The following is a 20,287-nucleotide window of genomic DNA, read 5'->3' as shown; positions in this document are numbered from 1 at the left end:
GGGGATTCCATAAACATTTGCCACTTGTAGATGTTTCCATGATAAGTTCCAATCCAGCCAGCAGACTTTTTGGCTGCCATAGAGTTTATGGGCATCTAGGAGGATCGTTATAGTTAGAATTTGCCTCAGTTTTATGCATGTTTCCGAACCGTATTTTTCGGAATATAAGACGCACTTTTTCTCCCCCAAAAGTGGGGAGAAAAAGTGAGTGCGTCTTATATTCCAAATGTTTGAAATTTTGTATTTATATGGCGCCTGAGGCAGCACGTGCGGCCATTTGTCCCCCTCCTAAGCGTGGCCGTGAAGTGCTGGAGTTGATAGCCGCTGGTCAGATGCGGCTGCAGAGCGGCAGATATGCCAGGATACCGTGGCCATGATCTCTATGGATGTCGGGGAGAGAGCCGTGTTCAGCCTGTTTGGCTGATGGCTGGAAGTCTGAGGCATGTTATTAGTGCAGAGCGCAGCGGAAGGCGTTATTACCGATCCGGGATCCAGCCGACGAGTCCTCCATCTGCTTCTGCATCTTCAATACCGGCGCACGCGGACCCCCGTCTTGTAACTTCCTGGTCTGTCGCTCTCGCACTGCGTGACCCTGACGCACGTGAGCCGCCGAGGTCACGCAGTGCGAGAGCGACAGACCAGGAAGTTACAAGACGGGGATCCGCGCACGCCGGTATTGAAGATGCAGAAGCAGATGGAGGACTCGTCGGCTGGATCCCGGATCGGTAATAACGCCTTCCGCTGCGCTCTGCACTAATAGCATGCCTCAGACTTCCAGCCATCAGCCAAACAGGCTGAACACGGCTCTCTCCCCGACATCCATAGAGATCATGGCCACGGTATCCTGGCATATCTGCAGCTCTGCAGCCGCATCTGACCAGCGGCTATCAACTCCAGCACTTCACGGCCACGCTTAGGAGGGGGACAAATGGCCACACGTGCTGCCTCAGCTGAGACCCACCAGCACCCAGCTTCTGCAACATCCGCAGTAAGCTGCTCTGGCTGTGACCTGGACATTACCCCCTTGCCTCCTTCAGCCTCTACTGCTGGTGCTTTGGATGGGCACTGATCCCACAGCCCACTCCACTGGCCCTCTCCCACATGGACACCTGCTCCTCAAAATTGTAAGACCTGTTACCTTTACCTATTCCTACTGTCTGTACATTGTTGTATCTGCTTGTAGTTTTGTTGCAAATTCTGATTTCTGTATAAATATTACTGTAGCTGTAATTAGTAGTGCTGATTAATGGAGGTAATTGATGTGGTTAATGGAGCTGGTGGGGATGGCAGGGGGTTGGTGTATCTAATGGGGCAGCAGGAGTTACTGTAGGGTAGTTAGTGAGGCAGCAAGGTTTTACTGTAGCTTAGATAGTGCTTGGGGAGGGGGGAAGATCCACAAGACGCTCCTGCACCATGGACGCACCTAGGTTTAATGTATTATTTTTTTTCCTTCGTTTTTATCCTCTAAACCTAGGTGCGTCTTATATTCCGGAGCGTTATATTCTGAAAAATACGGTAGTTTCAGGCATATTGTGCCCATGTCAGAATGGAGGGGCCACAGAAGGATTTCCATGCCATTCACCAACGATCCAACGGTGGAAAACCATGTACTGCAGAGCTATGTACAGACACTGTTGTGATCGTCTGAAGTGAGTACAAGCATCACTGAGTTTGTTGCCATTTTTGCTAGTGATCAATCACGCTGGCTCTCTAACGAGCCAATACTATTGTCTGTGCTGTGGGGAACTTCCTGCTTGTCCTTCTGTTGCCATAGAAAAAACATGGTGCGCATCAGAGATCCAAGAAGAGAGTCTGCACAACAACAATCATGCCTAAATTGTCACTGGAAACAATGTTAAGCAATAATTTCATGTGAGATTTATTTAAAGTTTGCATTACTTTAGAAAAACTTTATTCTTTGTATTCTTGTAAGTTTTGCTCATTTATCCAGTGTCTGGTACCTACAAGTGTATATGCTCGTGCTACTGGACATCAACCTACAAAAGAAGACGAGGCTGCTTGCATGCATGTACATGCATAGTGGCATGCAGATCCAGGCTTCACAGTTGGGATTGGTGCGTGGCTGGATGCGCAAGGTGTGAGAGTATCAATGCACATCCACCAAAGGGTCCTAAATGGCCTAATTAATCATGGGGTCAGCTGGTACTCAGAGCTGTGCTATAGTATTCAGCTAGTTTCCTTAACTCCTGAACGTGTTCATGTGTCTGATATATGTTTCTGTTGCTGCTTTTCTTGGCTGACCACCCTCTCCTTTGCTGACCATTTACTTGACTGACTATTCAAACTTTTGCTAACATCTGACCTCTGCTTGTCTGACTATCCAAGTTGTTGCTGAACCTGCCTTACTGACGACATGATATGCTACTGAGATCTGCCTTCTGCATACCAGTTCTGTTGTTGACCTTAGCCTACCTGCTTAACTTTGAACCTGTTTGAACCCTGCTCTAGAACCAGCTCTGCAACAAACTCCTAAGCACTTTTTCACCATAGAGTCCTGCCCTTTCTGTTCTCACATTCAAGGGCTTTAGACCTCAAGTTGCAAGAGGAGCTGAACTTTAAAAATAATGCAACATATCTCTCAGTGGATGGCTAGTTGGGCATCTAGCAGGTCATTAACTCTGAAGTGTCCATGTGGCTTTGGTCAGGCCAATTTTTTCCACAAAGTATTTTAATGACATGCTTTTTTTGCATAGCCCCAAAAGAGTCTGAACAGCAGAAAAAAACCCACAAATGTCACCATTATGGAAAGCTAACAACCAGGCCTATTTTCATGTAGCTTTGCTGAAACTTTCCCAAGTTTGATCATAACTTTAATACCTATTTGTATGTGACAGGGGTCCAATGGCAGCACCCAAATTTATCAGCGCGCACTGTTCCCAAATTTACGTGACCCCTCACAGCAGCTCCTGTCAGAACGCAGATCTGAGGTAACACAGACCTTCTGTGAGAGAGGCACAGTTAGACAGAGACTGCAACACAAGGTAGTCTCCGGGCCTCAGTATAAAGAATGTGAGACGGGGAGTTCCAGTGGTCAAGAGGGTCATCAAACCTACATAAAATACTCCAGTGTACATGCATTCCATAGGAACTCAACCCTCAGCGGATACTTGTCCAATGCTTCACTTTGTTGCCCTTTTACAAGTGCTTTCACTTGAAAAAGGGCACATCACCCGAAACGTTGTGCTGGTTATGTTATGCTGTGTAGACCGCTATAAAGTATGAAATAAAGTGAAGCATTGGAAAAGTATCCGCTGAGGATTGAGTTTATATGGAATGCATGTACACTACAGTTAGACAGAGGCCACACTTGTGTCTGCGAAAAATCTGGCATTTTCCTGTGGACAATTTTTCGTATCCTTTGTGTGTTTTCACGTGTGCGTCGTCCACCATAGATTGCCGGCACCTGCTAGCAGACCATGGTAATCATACAATCATTGCAATTTCATGCGGCAAGGAATCAGTTTTTGTACGCGTACGAATGGTGCTTAGGAAAAAAACGACTGTGCACATCACCATTGAAAAACATTTCAACAAAGCCTTACTATTTACCTAACATTGTTACCTGTACCATGTTCATTGAAGTATAAGATAAGTACCCAGTGAAGATGGATCGTGGATCAGCGGCAACCAGCAATCTTGCCCCTACCCATCCACGCTACTGCGGTAGCGACGACTTGAAATATCATTTAAACAATTGTTCAAAAAATCACGGTACAATGATCACGTGGGCAATGGGGATCTCAGCGATTGGTCGCTCAGTGATCCGTTATGGCAGTCGCGAATACCATATGCCGCTAACCATAAGATTATTTTCAATTCATGATTGCTTTAAGAAATCAATAGAATAAGTGGCGACAAGCACTAGGGCCTTGGGCTTGAAACCACCTTTTGCATTTCTTTACTCTTTAATGCAAGAGTCTGTTCTGTCTGGATTAGGCCGGTATTCGCCTCCCAGAAAGCATCTGTACATTCTTTTACTGGAATTTATTTTGTACAGCCGCTTGTGCAACTAACATGAAAGTTTGTAGGACAGTAGCTGATGGTGAGATCATTGTGTAGTCCCAGACGTTATAGTGCACTGCTCAGGGCATCACACAAGTGATGCTCCTCCTTCCTCTAACAATTAGAAGTTGCCTCTAGCCCATTCCAGTACAAAGGAAATGTCAGTACTAAAACAATGGCACAAACAGGGCCGGATTTCTAGAAAGGCGGCAAAAGGCCCAGCCCTTGGGCGGTAGCTGACCAATGGGGCGGATGGACACTAAAGAGCTGAATTTTGAAGAGGAGGCTGCAAATGGAATAGAGAGGTTGCAAACAGGGCTGCTCAAATCCGGATCCGGGAGACATCCGGATAGTTCTATTCGGATATCTCCTAGTTACCTGTGCGGGGTGGGCGGGGGGTCAATCTTACCTGTCTGACATCTTCTTCAGTCTGTTCCTCCACGCCTCCCACGATGCGGTCCAAACGGCAGTCACGTGATTACAAACACTTCCTCCTTCCAAGTTGATCAGCAAAAATCGGTATACAGAGGCGCCAGCGTAGAGTAAAACGTTTTAAAAAACGTTTAAAAGCAGAGGGGGGTGTTGAGGTGGACTCACCTTCCTCTTACAAAAAAAGAAAACTCATTTGAGTCTCGATAAAACAGAATTGAAAGATAATTTATTCAACTCCACAAATGCAACGCGTTTCACGGGCGTGACCCCGCTTCTTCAGGCAAAAATGGGAGCACAACTCAGTGGGTCAAGCAATAGGTTTGAGCGCCTAATGCTCCCCACCTGCATTTAAAGTGGTTGCCAATGGGTAACCCGTGTTTGTGAGTATATATACATAAAATTGTATTGATCTCTTTATTTTACCTGACAATACTGCACCATATTGGGCTCTCAATTCTCTTCTTGTTTTTAAGCATCCTTCCGGGTTGAAGGAGGACATGTTTGTAATCACGTGATGCGCATGGAGCGCATCGTGGGAGTCGCCGAGGGACGGACGAAGAAGACATCAGACAGGTAAGATTGACCACCCCGCACAGGTTTACTGGGAGATATCCGGATAGCAACTATTCGGGTATCTCCCGGATCCGGATTTGAGCAGCCCTAGTTGCAAATAAGAATTAACACATGGAAATAGGATGCTGGTGCCCAAGAAATCTGTATATGACAGAAGGATGCTGCTGTAGATGAATGTTACAGGGGCCTGCACATGGAATGAGAGGAAAGCGGGGCTGCAAGAAAGTTCTGACACAGCATTACATTCTAGTGCATCAAATAACAGTAATGGGCTCGGCACATTGAGAACATCCCAGATGGTAACAATGGGATGGGATGGAACGTATAAGCCTGGAAGCAGCTGCTCCTTTAACAAGCATGATATACATAAAGAATGATTTGTAAACTATGCAATAATAATGTTCAGTGCAGAACTGTAGATAAAGTTAAGCAGGCCATACATTAGCCGGCCAACCAACCAATCGACCATCCAATTCGATTATTATAATCGAATTAGATGAAAATTGGTGCTGCCAAGTGCATGCCCGACCGACAAAGCGACCAATTTCAGGTCGAATCTGCCCATAATCTTCTAATGTATGGCAACCTTAACCTTCTTGCCGGTTATCCCGAGCTCACCTCGGGGTAACCTGCGCAGGAGGATTTCTCTGGCCCCGCTGGGCTGATTTTAACAATTTTTTTATTGCAAGCAGCTAGCACTTTGCTAGCTGCGTGCATATCTTGATCGCCGCCGCTCGCCGCCGATTCGACGCTACCCGCCGCACCACCCCCCCTCCAGACCCCTTGCGCAGCCTTGCCAATCAGTGCCAGGCAGCACTGAGAGGTGGATCGGGATTCCCTCTGACGTCCCAACGTCCATGACGTTGGTGACGTCATCCCGCCCCATCGCCACGGGGAAAGCCCTGCAGGAAATCCCGTTCTGAACGGGATGTCCTGCTTGCAAAGATCGCCGGCGGCGATCGAAGTATATAGAAGGATGCCGCTTGTCAGCGGCTATCATGTGCTAGGGTGTGCTACATTAATTAATCATGTGCGCTAGGCTAGCTACATGAATTAAAAAAAATATAGAAAATAAAAAAAAGTGCTGCGCCGCCCCCTTGCCCACAGAATTGGAACGGCACGGGGGTTAAAGAGAAACTCCGACCAAGAATTGAACTTTATCCCAATCAGTAGCTGATACCCCCTTTTACATGAGAAATCTATTCCTTTTCACAAACAGACCATCAGGGGGCGCTGTATGACTGATATTGTGGTGAAACTACATTACTTGCCAACAGTAAAAATGTCACCATGTGATAAATGTCAGAATGTAAATCAGGGATTTATGATATTTTACAATGGGCAAACACTGACTAAATCATTTATATCTAATTATTGTAAAAATGAAGCACTTTTTTATTACATTATTTTCACTAGAGTTCCTCTTTAATGCCGGGAATATACCATACAATTTTCTGTTAGATTTACCTGCCAGATAGATAAAGTTCAACATGTTGGAAATGTATCTATCTTACCATCTATCTGCCGAGCAATTAGGCATTGTTCTACTCAGCAGGAGATAAACAGAAGACAATGCACCAGAGATAATGACCATTCTCTACAGAAAATAATCTATTTATGCATACTAACAGAAAATCTAACAGAAAAATCTAACAGAAGATTCTAACGGAAAATTGTATGGTGTATTCCCAGCATTTAGACCCACCTGCTATGTAACTGTCAGATTGTGTAAAGAAGCCCAGAGAGCTTTGAGTGTATCACATTTGGCTTCCTTATCCCTGAACTGATCTAAGAATTCAGTAATAATTATTCTACTTCCATTATTTTCCCTCTATAAAGAACATAGATCAGTTTATTTACTGCAGCTGACAAAAACAGATTACAGAACACACAGGTCTAATACAAATTCACATTCATTCCGGGTGTCTGGAAAACAAACCAAGGGTGTCTAGAACCAATTAGAACTAATTCCATTCAAGCATCAATCTAGGTCTGGATCTGTGGATAAAAAAACTGGATCCAATAGGACTATCTCTGTCATCTTAGATTGTGCTTTGTACAGGACCTCATCCATCATACTTAGGGGAGGAAATGCAGCCAGTCATTGGGGATTTCACCAGCTGTTTGGATAGAGCTCAAGTCCAAACCTCTAGTGCTTGAAGCTACAAGAACTTGGGTTTTTGTCCCCCCTTCCTGTTCACATAAGACGCTGCTATGTGATTGAACAGAATAGTTACTGTGTGTGTCATCCATGAAGTGAGAGCCAAACTTGCCACTTTTCATTAGACTTTTATCAATTGCCCGTACTTTTTTCCAGCTGAAGTGAAACCTTTTCAACACCCGTTATGATGTATTTGTTTTCAACTTCAAGTATGTTGTAAGAGGTCTTGTAAGCATTGCTGCTATTCAGGTTCAGGTTAATGTCAGATTTGTCCTGAAAATAGACTTGAGTTCAGAAATCTGGAAACAAACACCAGCACTGTTTGTGGTGCTAAACCCATAATGCAACACTCACTACACCAGCCAACCAGTACAAAGCAGGGTTACAGAATCTTGTGGTGGAGTGGGGTTGGGAAGGGGGCAGGTAACCCAACCTAGATTCTGGCAACTAATTCTTGTGGACACCTTCTCCCATGGTCTTTAAATGCCAACCATTTTACAATTACATCCTTAGTCTGGTGGTCAAGTTTGTTAGACCAATAGCAAGTACATAGGACTTTGTTGGTGGTGGTGGGGTAGGGGGTGGAATATGTATTAATTGCATAGCATGGCTAATTGAACTGCATTAAAGGACAATTGAAATGAGACAGATATGGAGGCTACCATATTTATTTCCTTTTAAGCAATATCAGTTGCCTGGCTATCCTGCTAGTCGTCTGCCTCTAATACTTTTAGCAATAGACCCTGAACAAGCATGCAGCAGAACAGGTGTTTCTGACGTTATCGTCAGATCTGCCAAGTTTGCCATAAATATAGCAACCTCTATATTTTTCTCACTTCAGATGCCCTTTATGCCCCTTTTACACCTGTGGCCTAGATTGGTCATATGGTCATAGACTTTCTCAGGGCATTTGACTCCTTGGAAAGAGAGTCTATGCGGTGATCTTTAGAGAAATATGGAATACCAAGAAACCTCTTAATCCTTATAAAGCAGTTCTATGAGGATTATACATGCCAAGTTGTTCACAATGGCATGCTAAGTGATCCAATAGAAGTCAACTCATGAGTCAAACAGGGATGCACCCTCTCCCCCACTATCTTCCTGATAATAATGGATCTGTTCATGAGGAAGACATCCTTAGGAAACAGAACTGGACTATAATGGGGGCTGACACAAAATATAGAGCAGTGATGGCTAACCTTGGCACTCCAGCTGTGACAAAACTACAAATCCCATCATGCCTCATCCTCCCCAAGTTATGCTTAGAGCTGTCAGAGTATTGCAATGCCTCATGGGACTTGTAGTTCCACCACAGCTGGAGTGCCAAGGTTAGCCATCGCTGATATAGAGGATTTCGACTTTGCAGATAATGTTTGCTTACTTTCCCAAAATTTCCAACCTATGGAAACAAAGTTAGCCCATCTACTAGAGGAGAGCAGTAGGTAGGTCTAATAATTAACTGCAAGAAAACTAAAGAGATGCGATTAAACAGCAAAATAGATCCTAAACGAAAGTTTCAGGTGTATGGAAAATATGGATACTGTGACCGAGTTTCAGTATCTGGGCAGCCTGATGACAATGGATGGTGGTTCCAGTGCTAATGTTAAAAGCTGAATCACGAAGGCGAATGCAGCCTTTGTAAAACTGTATAAAATGTGGAGATCCCATGATATTTCCACAAAAAACAAGCTGAGAATATTCCAGAGTAACAGAGGCGTAGCTAGGGTTTTCAGCGCCCGGGGACAAAGACTATTAATGCGCCCCCTAAGGTGAAGGGACGTGACCAAATGTGGGCGTGGTTATGGGTGCTCCACATTTGGTCACGCCCCATCAAATGTACATGGAGGTTAGCAGGCTCACGCTCACCCACCCTCCCTCAGTATGTACCTTCCAGCATGTTCCAAGACAAATTCAGCAATCATGAGCGCCCCCCATCAAGACAAATTCCGCAATCATGAGCAAACATGAGGCCCCCAACATGACCAACTCAGCAATCATGAGGCCCCCAACAAGACAAATTTAGCAATCCTGAGGCCCCCAACAAGATAAATTCAGCAATCATGAGGCCCCTAACAAGACAAATTCAGCAATCATGAGGCCCCTAACAAGACAAATTCAGCGATCTTGAGGCCCCCAACAAATCATGAGGCCCCCAACAAGACAAATTCAGCAGTCATGAGGCACATAAATAGACAGCATTTCACATAAATAGGCAGAATGCCCCCTTAATATGGTAGACACCTCTCACCTGGCAGCAGTTCCCCAAAATACACTCAATCTGACAGCAGTGCTTCCCCAAAAATAGGTAGCCCCAGGTCTATAGGTGTCCCCAGAATAGGTGGCCAGCAGTATAGATGTCCCCAGAACAGGTAGCCAGGGGTAGAGATGTCCACAGAACAGGTAGCCAGGGGTATATGTGCCCAGTATATGTAGGCAGGGGTATGTGTCCCCAGTATATGTAGCCAGAGGTATATGTGCCCAGTATATGTAGCCAGGGGTATATGTGCCCAGTATATATAGTCAGGGGTATATGTGCCCAGTATATATAGCAAGGGGTATATGTGCCCAGTATATGTAGCCAGGGGTATATGTGCCCAGTATATGTAGTCAGGGTTATATGTGCCCAGTATATGTAGCCAGGGGTATAATATGTGCCCAGTATATATAGTCACGGGTATATGTGCCCAGTATATGTAGCCAGGGGTATATATGCCCAGTATATGTAGCCAGGGGTATATGTGCCCAGTATATGTAGCCAGGGGTATATATGCCCAGTATATGTAGCCAGGGTTATATGTGCCCAGTATATGTAGCCAGGGGTATAATATGTGCCCAGTATATATAGTCAGGGGTATATGTGCCCAGTATATGTAGCCAGGGGTATATATGCCCAGTATGTGTAGCCAGGGGTATATGTGCCCAGTATATGTAGCCAGGGGTATATGTGCCCAGTATATGTAGTCAGGGTTATATGTGCCCAGTATATGTAGCCAGGGGTATAATATGTGCCCAGTATATATAGTCAGGGGTATATGTGCCCAGTATATGTAGCCAGGGGTATATATGCCCAGTATATGTTGCCAGTGGTATATGTGCCCAGTATATGTAGCCAGGGGTATATATGCCCAGTATATGTAGCCAGGGGTATATGTACCCAGTATATGTAGTTAGGGGTATATGTGCCCAGTATATGTAGGCAGGGGTATATGTGCCCAGTATATGTAGTTAGGGGTATATGTGCCCAATATATGTAGTCAGGGGTATATGTACCCAGAGTAGGTAACCAGGGGTATATGTGCCCAGAGTAGGTAGCCAGGAGTATATGCCCAGTATATGTAGTTAGGGGTATATGTGCCCAGACCAGAACTACTGAGCCTGCGCAGTACAGCCCGGAGGACGTCCGATGACGTCAGCGCGCCGGCGTGGAACTCACCATGGAGCGCAGAAGAGGCCCGACCTGTCCGCCGGCCTGGCCAGGTCGGGTCGGCCACCGGAGACCACCGGGAGCCTGCGGAGCAGCGCCGAGGGCACCTCCTGCCTGCCACGGGCTGGTGGAAGCCCCAGGTAAGTGGAAATGGATTTTTATTTTTTTTAGCTAGTCCCTGAACCTTCCCTTTAAAATGGAATTCTCAAGGCAGCAGAAAAAGAGGAAGACCAAAGAACACAACGTGGTGATACACCACACAATTTTTAAAATATCTGTTCAATTTAAGAACTGCAATCAATTTTTCTGACTGATTAGAACATTTCAAAAATATGACCAATGTACCACATAGCTATGTTCAATTTTTCCTCAATTATGATAAAAATGATTGGAATTCTAAGAAAATTGCTAAGGTGTGTATATTAATAAATTGACAATCTAACACTTACCATACAATCTTTAGAAAAATTGAAGAAAAATTTCTAGCATTCTGCATTGATAAAAATAAAAAAAACGGGAAATTGGAATTTTCAGTCGAATGAAAAAAAAAGCTTTCGATATTTTCGGGAGATCCGATCATATTTATCAAATTGCCGTAAAATCAGATCATTTTATTGTATCGTGTGTGGCCACCTTTAGAGAAGAAGTGTGGAGGAAGAAATAAAGAAGGCAGAGACATCATGGCCCAGGACAGAAACTGGTGACATACAGTTGTTGAGGCTCTTTGCTCCAGTGGAAGACACAGGATTAAGTAGTACACCTGTGGCCTATATCGCCCCATGTTAGGCTTCCCTGCACATCCCTGCTGCAAGGGCAAAGCAACTTAGTCTATGGAGACTTGCATGCCTAACATGTTGTGATGCAGTGCACCAGAAGTATCCAAACCACCACATTCCCGATGCAAAGTCTGCAGCGCTTTGCCACATGCGTTGCCACATGATCCATGCCTACCGCACCAAATGTTATACTGTAAAAAAATTTCAAAGTGCACTTTTACTGTTTCAATGCTATAGTGATCTTATTCATCTGTATTTTACAGACTAGATTGCAAAAGGCAAGAAAAAGTTAGATTTATTTCATTGTCCACAATTTGTTATTCTTTTGTGGGATTTATTCAGCTGAAATTGGATCTTTGTAGAACAGGCAGAGGAGGGGGGCCATATTCAGAACTGTCTAGATTTTTTTTCAATGCCCAGTTTCAGTTTGTCATGTTGGGTGGGCTTATTTAACTGCATATAGAACATCTTAGAATAGGCAAAGAGGGAGTGATGCAGAATTGTTAAGCAAATCCATAGTGAAAAAAATAATAAAACTAATTAGCTTGTGACACTCCTAAGAGTTTTGGAAAGCCCTTAAAGTGGACCTGAACTCTTGCACAGGACAAAAGTAAAACAGAGAGAAATGCACCCTGTATGTATTTAGAGAGTTTAGCCTGATTCCCCCTCATTTGTGTATAATTACAAGTTGTAATCGGATCTCTTCCCTGTGTCACATGACTGCCTATGGCAGAGATGGCAGATAAGCCCCCTTGAAAGCACTGGATGTTAACAATATGTCTGCTTCCTGAATTAGGAAGTAGAAAATGCGCTGATTTATTTTAAGATTTGTATCAGCTGTAACAAAGACATTTTTTTTGTTTAAAGGTTATTATGCTGTTGGGAAGCTTTTAGAGCAGAGATGACTTCTAGTTCTGAGTTCAGATCCGCTTTAAGCTGAATATTCAACACCCGACGGAGGAAGATGGATCCAGCGACCTCTCTATGACAACAAGTGTTCCACAATCCATCTTCCGGCCGGCAGGTATGTGTGACATCACGCAACATTACACGACAGACGATGACGGGAAGTCAAGTTAGTGCGGTACTTTGTGCGGAGTCATCGGGGATCTTAAAGATGCGATCCGCCGTGACGGCCGTTCGCATGATCGTGCGTCTGTACCCACGTTGCGGGATCGCGGAAACGATCACGTAATGCTCAAAGCATCGCAGGTCACCAGCAAAATTGTCAGAAAAATTGCGTCAAGGGTACTGGTCTTTACTGCTGCTCATTGACCACAGGGTGCCTCCTGTTAACCATTTCATCTTTGTTTTTTTTAACCACGTCCTTGAAGTTCACTCCTGCTGTGAATAAGGACATTTGAACTGGGCAAGTTAATCAACTGCAACATCTTTCTTTTGTGCACAGGTGCTTCAATTTACTCGGCATGCACTGTTCTTGAACTTGACCAGCACAGGATGGTTCAAAAGTCTGCGAACAACAGACTGTCGCCGTTTCAAGCAGTTTAACCGCTCTTTGTCAAGTGATAGCATCAGAGCCGGATTAAGGCTAAATGGGGCCCTAGGCAAAGTAACTGATTTGGGCCCCCCATCATGTCGTAATAGAATCAGAAGATGCAGCTGCACAGCAACATGCCGCACACACTGGGGCAGCCGAGCTACTGATTGCTATGGGCAACAGCCCGCTTTCCTCTGTGGGTGCACAATGCAGGGAATAGCAGCGGCAAAATGCAGAGTGAGAGATGAATGGCTGGGACATTTGCACTCAGGGGCTGGGGCACCCCTGTGAAGAGGGCGCCAGATATCACAGCAGCAGCACTTTCCCCCTGCATCTCCAGCCTGGCAATAGCAGAAAGCTCTGGACACCGCCAAACCGGAAACCGTTCCCCAGACAGAATTACATAACCACCCCCACCACCGAACAACCGATTTCCTCCCAAACTAGACAGCCACCATGCGATCAAAATTGCTGTGGCCACGATTTCGATTGCAAAAATAGCGAAAACTAAAAGGCATAGGGCGGCGGTTTATATATCATTGGAAAGAGGAGAAAGAGAGCTTTAAAGTGATATGCATCTTTCCATAGTTACTGCACTGCTCAGAGTCCCTTTAACCATTATACCATCCAGCCACCGTTGACAGGATGGCGAGGGCTGGTTTATGTGCTGATGGGGCCCCTTTGACTCTGAATGGGGCCCCAAGCGACTGCTTTTGTTGCCTGGTCGGTAATCCGGCCCTGGATAGCATGCTATCACTTGACAAAGAGCGGTTAGGTGTGCTGTCTGAGGAGAACACTGTTCTTGCATGAGCAGTAAAAATGTATAGTTCCACAGTCTGCAACTAGAGCATGCCCACTGTGTTAGCGATCATGCCCGGTTGCAGGAGCTTCCGTCCGGAGGATTCAACTGACCATTCAGTCGAATATTAAAATTTGCCAAAACAAGCAAAGGAAAGGTTTCTGAAGACTGAGAACTGCAGTAAGAGCTTTACATATCTTATAGGGCCTCAAGGGTTAAATTTAAATATATGATTTTATTTCACTTTGGAAACCCTTTAAATATTTTTTTTAGCAACCACTGCTATTGTATCTTACTGCAGACAGGGGTCTATTCAGTGGATGGCTATAGACGAGGTAATAAGAGACAGTTGCAGAATTTTACAAATTTTTTCAACATGCTCTAACATTTCTTAGGAGTCTCGTATAGCAACATTTAAACCTTGGACAGAGACAGTTTTAGGTAAAACAGGGCCCTGGGAAAAAAATGGATGTGTGGTCCCTTACATTAACATGAAGTAATGACAGCAAACTGGCGACCTCTACAGTCTTTGATGTGTGGGAACCCTAAAATACTTAGGGCCCCTATGCATTTACCACTTCCGAACTCTTCCTCTTCTACATGTACAGCTTTTACCATCCTCTTCCATGGGCTGTAGCTTACAATTCATCCACACTTTCTTATCCACTCTTTCATGTATTGTGGTATCCTCATTGGTGTGTAGCAGCCGCACCCAGTATTTATGGGGGACATTTATCAAGAGTGTCTGAGACAAAATATTGATAGGTTTTTAGAAATCTGTGCAGAAATGTCTCAGACAGCCTAAGAAATCACTAAATAGTGCAGATTCCTTCTAAAACTGTTGTAAAATAGGAGGAGCTAGGAGAAGTCTCTCAGACAGTGCAGTGTGTGAGGGGAATTAATGTTGCTGAGGTAACCAACACACCTGCTGTATTGATAGCAGCAGGCTCTGAGGAGGAATTCAGCAGGGGGGAAGAGCAGCACACAACTCATATCTAGTCTGCACTCTGAAATCATGTCTAGCCTGCAATTCTACATCTGTAGAACTGCTATCAACTACTTCTTAATCTGTGCCAGTTTAGGGATGGATTTGCACTTTTCTTAACTGTAGTGCAGCTCTAGAAATCCACTCTAAATTGCCACTATTACCTAGGATTTAAGAAGGTTCTTATTATCATGCAGAACTGTTCTCCCTGCTGGTTAGAACAGATTAAGAAGAAAAAACTGTCAGTAATGCGTTGATAAATCTCCTCCTATGTTCAAATGTGCAGTCTTCATGGACAGCTCCTACATGCATAGTTGTTATCTGAATGATAAATACATAGGACTGTGCATTGTGGTGTGAAAGCTGGATGGGTGTGCTCATGTAGGCAAATACCAACTCCCAGAAAGTCATCATTTGCATGAGCATTTCAAGAGACTCCAGAAGAAGAGCCAGTCCATAGCAGGAAAGGTTTTACTTAGGAGGAGCCATACTTAATAGGCATTTTCCACAACACATATCCATCTTACAACATAAACATTAAATCTGGCGTGAAGGAGCGCGTGTGTACAGCCACCTGCTGTGCCTGCCTAAGTACCATACTGTGGTAAGTACATGTTTCTCAATGACAACTTAAAAAAAAAAAAAAGATAAATACAGCGGTTGAATTTGCTCATTAATTATCTCCTAGAGCTTGCTTAAACTCACATTTCTGTTACTCCAATAAAAAGATAAAAAAAAAACATTTATTCTGCCAAAGATTACAGAATCCTTAGTTTTAAGTACGAATTGTGAGAGTCTAAAAATATACATGTCAGTGTCCTATTAATGCTGTTGCTAAGGGCAAGATTAAACAAATCATATTTAGCCAGTGACTAGTTTCATTTTTTGTCCATCTGGCAGTCCCTGCTGAAATTCTTCTAGCTTGCTGCTGGCAAAGCATGTGTATTTCCATGATTACTCATGAATCCAGCCTTTTAGATATCTTGGACACTGCTAAGCTGTTCAGAGCAGCGAGCACTGGAGCGCTGTGTGACTGTCTGTATTCCCGCATTTGTGGACATTCACACACTCCCCGTAGGAATCATCTTTCCCCAGCACAAGTAAGTACTTGTGTTTAGTTTGGGTCACTGTACAGAGGTGCATTGAGCTGCCTCAGGGCCTCTACTCCAATTACAAAATATTAATACCTGCAAAGCAATACTAGTAATCTCTGGATGCTGCTTTCACTCATATTAGCTGAGAAGGTGACCATCAGATATTTTATTATTGCTACATGCTCTGCAAACACTTTTATCAGCCATGATTTGCACTTGGCAGCTTGGCCACTCTGCCGCTGTATGTAACCTGCAGAGATAATTCTGGAGTGGAAAGGATTAATAATGGGTGATTAAAAATTAGTAGCTATGACTTAACATACAATTTTATGAAAGCCCTAGTTCAGGCAAAGTTTAATATATATACTTGAATACAAGTCGACCTTGTGTATAAGTCAACACCAATATTCAACCCTCTTGAGCTGGAAAGTTTTATTGACTCAAGTATAAGTCTACCCAGCAAAGTTAATGGCTGCACTTGGGGCTCAGGAGGGGTTAATGACTGTGCACAATAAGGGAAAGAGGCGCCCTGATTTGAATAAAAGCTTTTAAAACCAGTTTAAAAACGAAAAAGAAAAATGAGGTGTCTTACCTCAATGACGAAATCTCTGTAAACTTACAAAAGATTTGTATTTGAGCACAGGCAACGCGTTTCACGGGTCTGAGCCCACTTCCTCAGGCCAATACAGTACCAAATGACAGGAATCATGTAGCATAGGGAGCCTCAGTACAGTATTGCAGCCATAAACCCCTCCTGTCTCAAAAATGCAGCCAATACCTCTTCCAGCCCCCAAGTGCTACAATTATTTACTCCTTTTTATGCAGCCCATTACTTCCCCCCTGCCCCTTTCCTTGTTAACCTCCCTGGCGTTCTGGATGAGCTAGGCTCGTCCAGAGACGCCGGAGGTCGCCGCTCAGGCCCTTCTGGGCCGATTTGAATATTTAAAAAAAAAAAAAACACGCAGCAAGCACTTTGCTTGCTGCGTGTTGTACCTGATCGCCGCCGATCCGCCGCCGATCCGCCGCTACCCTCCACGATACAGGGTATCCCCCCCCCGAGACCCCGTGCGCTGCCTGGCCAATCAGTGCCAGGCAGCGCTGAGGGGTGGATCGAGACTCCCTGTGACGTCATGATGCCATGATGTCGATGACGTCACGACGTTCGTCGCCATGGCGACGGGGGAAGCCCTCCTGGAAATCCCGTTCAGAACGGGATTTCCGGACGGGTGATTGCGCCGGCGGCGATCGGAGAACAGGGAGGGAAGCCGCAGGGAGGGGGGAATCATGTAGCTAGAGCTAGGCTAGCTACATGATAAATTAAAAAAAAATGTACAAAAAACTTTCCCGCGGCCGCGGGAATCAGAACGTCAGGCAGGTTAATTGTCGTGGCCAGGACTTTCAGATGTGTGTTTTCTTGGCATTTCCTTTCCTCAAAGTATCACTTGCCACAAGGTAAATTGCTGCAAATGGGAATGTCACTATTAGTACACACATTACTCAGTGCTGCCTGTGACTCGTGTATAAGCCAACCCTATACTTTTATGAAGTGAATCAGACCTAAATTTCTAGACTTATACCCTAATATATACAGTAAATATATATTTTTTAAAATCTGACATTCCTGCAGAACTAATTCACAAATTTCCTCCTGCTGGCTGTGTTTCCAGTTCCTGCAGTCAGTTTAAACCATGCCCTCTTAATTTGTGTGGGTGACACAGTCCATGTAGCAGGAATTGGGTCCAACTGCTCTGCTGGCTAAAATCATGGCTGCCCACCATAAGCTAATGCCTGGTACACACTATGCAACTTCCCTACAGTTAGACAGGTTGAATTATTTTTGACAGGTCCGATCATCTGATTACTCATCATTTTTTTCTGATCAGCTTTGTATAGAAGTGATCGGAAAATCGATCAGAAAAACGATTGGAAAACAGATCGGCCTGTCTGAAATAATTTATTCGACCCATCTATCTGACAGGAAATTGCAAATTGCATGGTGTGCGCCAGGCATAAGGATTTGTAGTGCAGAGAAAGCTAAAGTAGATAGGGTATCGGGTTTGCTGTACCGTCCTGCAGAGGATCTAGTGTAACCTGAGCATACAGCCTTCTACACACATTCAATTTTGATTGGCCAATGACAGGCCAATTTTAGTACCTCCATGTAGCATGGGCCAACAGATTTTGAATACTATGAACAGATTTTGTAGGTAAGATCTCATACTACATGGAAATGGTAAAAATGGGCAATCATTAACCAATCAAAATTGTATGTGTGTAACAGGCTTTAAACATGGTACACATCATGCATTTTTTACTTAGGATCCTATTGGAGCAAGTGAGCAGATCGATATTCAGATCTGACATTGATTGGATATAGAAAACAGCTATTTCTGCTAATTCAGATCAGATTTCCAATCATTTTTCCAATTGGATATCAACTGAAAATAAATTGAAAGGTCTTACACATGGAACAAAAGTCAGTATCTATATGTATATAAGTCAGTATGACAGCGCTCCTCTTCTTATTGTCCTCAACACCTAAAAGAGATAAAACATAGCTCCACATAGTGCATTACTGCTAGATTTCCATCATCTCTTAAACACCACACCAGTGATAAACCATGTGCTCTTTAGTGCTCCACTTCTAGTGCAAACTGATCACCAACTTTAAGACAGTTACAGGCTCACCAGATGTAGGCCACCTCATACACCAGGTGGGTCTATCGCTCAAATCAATCCACAACGATCTGCTGCTCTCATGTATCACAAAACGTTTAATCCGGATTCTTCAATAAAATATAACAGACATAGCATAAAATCTTTTAAAATTGGTAACTATTTCCTGCGCTCATGCGCACTCACGTTATCCAGATGAGTCTCCACATATCGAGCTCTAGGCGTCCCGCTACCCGCACTGGCGCATCAATTGCAAGCTAGCGATGTGTGTCCTACTTCCTGTGACGTCAGACGCCTAGGCGGAGCGGGGAGCGTCTGACGTCACAGGAAGTAGGACACACATCGCCCGAAGGAAGCTAGCTTGCAATTGATGCGCCAGTGCGGGTAGCGGGACGCCGTGACCGTAGGAGGAGGCACATCACAGGGCCTAGAGCTCGATATGTGGAGACTCATCTGTGGATAACGTGAGTGCGCATGAGCGCAGGGAATAGTTACCAATTTTAAAAGATTTTATGCTATGTCTGTTTTTTTTTATTGAAGAATCCGGATTAAACGTTTTGTAATACATGAGAGCAGCAGATCGTTGTGGATTGATTTGAGCGATAGACCCACCTGGTGTATGAGGTGGCCTACATCTGGTGAGCCTGTAACTGTCTTAAAGTTGGTGATCAGTTTGCACTAGAAGTGGAGCACTAAAGAGCACATGGTTTATCACTGGTGTGGTGTTTAAAAGATGATGGAAATCTAGCAGTAATGCACTATGTGGAGCTATGTTTTATCTCTTTTAGGTGTTGAGGACAATAAGAAGAGGAGCGCTGTCATACTGACTTATATACATTTGTGACTGTGGACTATTTGATAGCGAAAACTCAAGTTACATGATAGATTGTTACATGATAGATTGCTATATTATATACGGTGGGCGCAGTTTGCTTATTACATATAAAAGTCAGTATCTAAATCAATATTTTCCAGCATGTCCAAGCATGCGCTGTATGTCTTTTTCTCAATCAGAAATAGTGTGTACCAGTGAGAATATGTTGGAGTTCTAAAGCCTTGTACACACTTGAGGTTTTTTAATCCCTAAATAAACATTTTGGGTGTTAGTTTTGCAACAATTGCTGGAGAGATGTGCTTTATGGCTTTAGTGAAACAGTACATACTGCTTAATGGAATGGGGAGGGGGGTGGACAAGCAAGTGGCACCATGCTGTGGGAAAGTACTTTGACTTTTCATCCTTCCTCTCCCTGATTTACTTCCTTAAAGGGAACATGTACTGAGTAAAATTATTTAAAATAAACACATGCGGTAACTTCAAATGAACATTACATAATTACCTTTCCATTAGTTCCACTCAGAAGCTCACCATTTTCCTCTTACAGTGATCCCTTCCAGTTCTGACAACATTTTGTCAGAACTAAAATATATCAGTTGCTGTCAGTTATTTATCAGTTGCTGTCAGTTATAGCTGAGAGGACAACTGATGTGCCAGTTAATGTCTATGTTTTCCTATGGCTCACGTGGGCAGTGTTACAGTTTTACAGTGTGCTGACCAGAAAGCTGTTATGGGGTAATGGCCATTTTTAAAATGGAGGACAGAGAGTTCCCTTGATCACAGTGGACAAACAGGACGCAGGAGAGGAGAAAGAGATTGAGAAGTAGACTACACGGGAGGTAAGTATGGTTATTTTGATGTTTAATTTTGTTAAGTTCAGGTTTTCTTTAAATTTAGCATAAGTGGCAACATCTTTAGTATTGGCAGGTAATCTCTGCCACTTGTTAAGGTGGCCATACATCAGACGACTTGGCAACCGATTTACCATCCAATTCAATGATTATAATCGAA

The sequence above is a fragment of the Hyperolius riggenbachi genome, chromosome 1, assembly GCF_040937935.1.
Source record: "Hyperolius riggenbachi isolate aHypRig1 chromosome 1, aHypRig1.pri, whole genome shotgun sequence".
Classification (NCBI taxonomy): Eukaryota; Metazoa; Chordata; class Amphibia; order Anura; family Hyperoliidae; genus Hyperolius; species Hyperolius riggenbachi.
The sequence above is the reverse complement of the archived record's forward strand: the minus strand, read 5'-3'. Positions refer to the sequence as shown.